Genomic DNA, 4832 nt, shown 5'->3' with positions numbered 1-4832 from the left:
ACTCTGTGCATAGGGTCGGCTATGTGTTCTTTGTGTTTGATTAACTGTAGGCCCGCAGTAATCACCGACAAGATTTCATCACTTTCTGATTTGACGTTTTAAGCTTGCCAGGCTCTGGAAGATATCTGTAGAAGACTTGCGTCGCTCGATATTTCTGGTAGCGTGCAGTCGGGGTAAAGTCACACATCCCGAATGTTTGGCGACAGGCTAGGAATACACCCACCGTGAACTTCGTCCGGCACAGTTCAGAAGAACGAGCGGCGTGCGCAAAACAAAGCACCCATAATTCACGGTTGTCGGTTGAGCTTGAAGCGTTTAATCTTTGGAACTGCGCGACACGACTCGCCCTTCCGGCGGAGAAATGTGGGACCCGAGAAACGTCGGAGCAAGACGTCGCGGACAAATTGCCTTCGCGAAAGGTGCGAAGAAAGGAGGACGGTAGAAATGGAGGCGCGTGTCAGTGCTTGAGGGACAGCTCTGCTTCCAGAGAGCGGCGCTGCCAAGGAAGCCGGAAAAAGGGTTCACATTTCATCCTGCGCGAAAGCTGAAGAGAAACTAAAAATACCCGTCCGACAAGTGACGTCGTTCGATCCCTTCACTCCTCCCCCCCGGGGGGGGGGAGGGGGGAGGGCGGTAGAAAGCGAGAGCACGAAAAAGAGGCGCAGAAATAAAGACGAAAAAAGAAGAATCCATAACGAGCTCGTTGAACGGACGCTACAGCGCGCGCTAAAAATGATCCGCAGTGCCGGCGACGCCAGCGCGTGTCTGGGAAGCCCGGCCGTGGTATATGAAGACAGCCGACAAATCTGCCAGCAATGGTCCCTGGCAGGGCGACGAGTCTCCCAAAGAGTGAGTAGGGCGACGTCGGCGGCGCTAAATTTAAACCTCGCGTGGCGTGCGCGGCATGCGCGCCGCAGAGTCCTGGTGGGCCCGCGCGTTCCCCTGGCGCCCTCCCTGCGTAACAAGTAGTTCGACGCACCACCGCCGCTGCTTCTGGCGGTCGTCGCGAACGCGCCAGGGCGCGCGCGAGCAGTGCCCGATATGCGCGCTGCACTTGAAGGCGGCCGCGCTGTGCGGCCACAAAATGGTCACTTCGAGCTTTCGCTCGGTCTCCCGTGTGTTTCCCGCGTGCTGGGGCTGCTTGGATCTGACTTGCGTGCGCGCGACGACTGCGCACGTCCAAACGCCGCGGACGTCAGTCCCGGTGTCGTCAGCACAGACGCGCGAGGCCCACCGCCTGCGCGCGGGATTAACCGTGGAGGAGACAAGTGCGAGATATGGGAGGCCTATGGAAATGGGCCATACGATTCTGTCCGTATAGCACCGCCTTTGCAAATAGCTTGGCCTGTGGATACATCGCTTGAGCTTTTTTGTCGCACTCATTCAAATGTACACGAACTTCTTGAAAGGCCCACTTGGATTGTCACTAAAACTGATGCCGCGCGTTTTCCTGTTTATTGTTAGAAGTACTGAATGCTGGGCGAGTTGGTATTCCATACTTGTGCACAATGGCGTGAAAAAACAAGGGACAAGAAAAAAAACGCGATACGAGCGCGGGCTGAAGAGGGGTTAACGCCAAAGAAAAGCCACTCGCTAGTATTCCGCATTTGCACCCCTTGTATCACCGCACGAAGAAGGTGGGAAGCCGATTTGGTGTAAATCTCGTCTTTTCGGCAAGAAATAAGTTGGCGCCGCATCTGTGCAGCGTAGAAAGAAAGGTTGAAGACAATGCGCAAAAATTAAGTGAGTGTGATGTTAAGCACCATGACAGGTTGAGTCTGGAAATGGTATAATGTATCACGTTCCCTTGCCCTGCGGGAAGTGGTACATCGGTTAAACCGGACGGTGTTTGAATAAACGTTTAATGGACCACAGAGTTTCGTTGAAAGGGTAGCACTCGTCTAATTTGTGCCTACATTGCAAAGAATGCAAATGCAAATCGTTGCTGCATGAAACTAAGGTGTTGTCAAGGCAGAAGGATAGGATTGTGCTGGAGATTGCTGAACATCCTTTATTCAGAAGTCCGGTGACATGCGCGTTGCGAGGCCGTCTGTGATGCTGCATGAAGTAGAAATTGATTATTTAGCCGCTAATCTTCAAGCGTTTATACGTGGTTGTGCCATGGTACATACTTGTGTTTCTGACAATAAACTACAGTATAGTATGCACTCGCATCGTGTTTTTCATCGTCCACTGTTTATTTTTTCGCAATTTTTCGTCAGTTTTCCCAATTTTTCCCCAAACCGAGGGCACCGTGAAAACTGCCTCCCTCAGCTCTAATGGGATGGACAGCCGCGATCTGTTGAGAATCAAATAACAGAGTTTCTTTGCAATGGGCGACGTATAATAGGAGGCCCATCATACGTGTCACATGTAGTTTTCTTTCGGGGTAAATATGGAATGTATGCCTATGGCAAAAAGCTGTGCGATACTGTTGGAATTCACTCGATGCTGCTGCGCGGCGTTGACAACGAACCGCTGCCTGTAGCGTTCCTTCAGGTTTGCAACACGGCAGATGTCTCAATGCGTATTTCCTTTCTCTTAGTTTCTTTTCCTTTCTTTCTATTCGGTTTGGAATTAATATACTATATGAAACAGCGTTGGCCCTCCGGTGGTCAGACTACTCATGGCAAGAATTTACAAGACAATTAAGTTAATTAAATTCTCATGATTTACGAGCCAAAAACAACGACGCCGCTAGACGCTTGGCTATCTTACACTGCTGACAACGATTGTTCGCGCTGAACTGGCAGCAACAAATCTTTGTGTTGGAGGTTGCTTTCGCAAATCTTTTCTGTTGAGACACTCGTAAGATTGTTTTATCCGTGTACGCTCTTCTCATTACTACTGAAAATGGTTTTGCCCCATCCACTTCACTCCGTCCGACGAAAAACAGCAACACAGTACACGAACACACCCGCCGCTCACAGTGTAGCAGATTTCTGCAAACTTTCCCCGCCGTAACTTCACTTTGGAGCAAAACGACACGGAACGAACACGCAGGATGTTTGCTTGTAGTGGTGTGTCGCCGCGGGATCCTGTCTTCAGACGAAGCGTAGCGCAACGTCACCGATGCTCGCTGCAATCTTTCTTCGCCACATCGCGGCTCAGAACAAACGCACGTGGCACAAATGGTCATCGTAAGCTCGCGATAATATTTGCGGCATGATAGACTACCACAAAGCGTCGGATAATTCACTCTGACGAGGGACAGGCGCACACAGCTGACGGGACTCGGCCCCGTTCGAAGAGGCCATCGTCTCCGTCGGCGGAATCACCGGTCGTCCGGCCCACGACGTCAATATACAGTACGCGCCCATTAGTGGAGGCTCGTGTGCATCCGCCTTAGAGGAGCAAATGTCGCTTTTTTCTAAAGTTGTCCTCGACTATAGTTTCATGACTTGGAAATTAAGTCATTACTTGTTGAGACGTGTATACATACTAAATGATAGAAAGATACGAGTCCAACCAAGAGAGAAGTTCACAGGAAGGTGAAGGCTTGACATGATCAACAATGGTCAAACAAAAAATGTCGTATGGTAGAACAAGGAATGTCGTTGGAGCGATATTCCTTGTTCAACTGCCGTTGAGCGCAGAGGTAAGAGTGTTCACGAAGAGACGGCACGTGCGTTACTAAGTTGAATTTTGGGGTATTACGTGCCAAAACCACGATTTGATTATGAGGCACGCCGTAGTGGGTGACTCCGGAATAATTTTCACCACCGGGGGATCTTTCACGTGCCCCTAATGCACGGGACACGGGCCTTTTTGCATTTCGCCCACGTTGAAATGCGGTCACCGCGGCCGGGATTTGATCCTGCGACTTCGTGCTTAGCAGCGCAACACCATAGCCGCTAAGCCATCGGGATGAATGTGCGTTACTAAATGCGACAACTACCTTAGTCTATATCTTCCTAATCAATGTAAATAGTCATAGAGGTGGTTCAGGAGTACATACCGTAAGTAAGTAACAGGAAAGAACGGACGAATGATTGGTTAGACATGCACGCCAGTACAAATTTATGCGCTGAAGTTCTTTAGCATAACAAGGGAACGAAATATAATGAGACAGCATTGCACGCCGAACATCCGACCACGAATACACGAAATCACATTGAAGCTGAAGTTTCTTTTTAACTGCGCCGAGTGAAAACTGCACTGCAACGTTATCAGAGAAATGCAGAACACCATTAGGTTCATATCTCAGTAGGCCATCCATGCGACCCATCTAGCGTCATGCTAACTATTCGTTGTAAACGTTCATACCACTGAACATGCCTTAAAGCGTTTTACTTTATGATATAGTATATTGGTCGAGACGCTGAGAATAAAAAAAAAGGAAATGTATTTAGACTGCAGCACGCAAGGTGGCTGAATGTCTCCACCTCCCTTTTTTTTAGTTTTTTTTACGAGGGAAACGTCACTCAGCGATACAGTGGGCCGCGGCGGTAAAGGCGCCGTTTTCCATCGTATCGGATAGCCGGCAGGGCTGTCGGCAAGATCATTCGTACTTAGTCGATGCGCTCCTGTCCTCAAGTTCGCCGGCCGCCAACCAATCTTCCTCGCGTCATCACACCTTTACGACCACGCTTTTTGATACGCGGGTAGCACGAGGCTGCGGAGCGTGGAGCGGCCGACAACACGATTTCTTGCTTGCGACGATAAGCGTGGATAATGGCTTGATTTTTGTTTTCGGCGAGTGTAGAAGTCCTCAAAGAAAACGCGCGTCCAAGGCGCCATTATTATCGTGATTACGAGCCAAATGACTCCTTGATCTGCGCTAGCGATAGCGGCTTTCGGCCCTAATGATTCCGAATGATTCGAAGCGGAGC

Source organism: Dermacentor variabilis, chromosome 1 (genome assembly GCF_050947875.1).
Source record: "Dermacentor variabilis isolate Ectoservices chromosome 1, ASM5094787v1, whole genome shotgun sequence".
In the NCBI taxonomy this organism is placed as follows: Eukaryota; Metazoa; Arthropoda; class Arachnida; order Ixodida; family Ixodidae; genus Dermacentor; species Dermacentor variabilis.
This window is presented reverse-complemented; position numbering follows the sequence as displayed.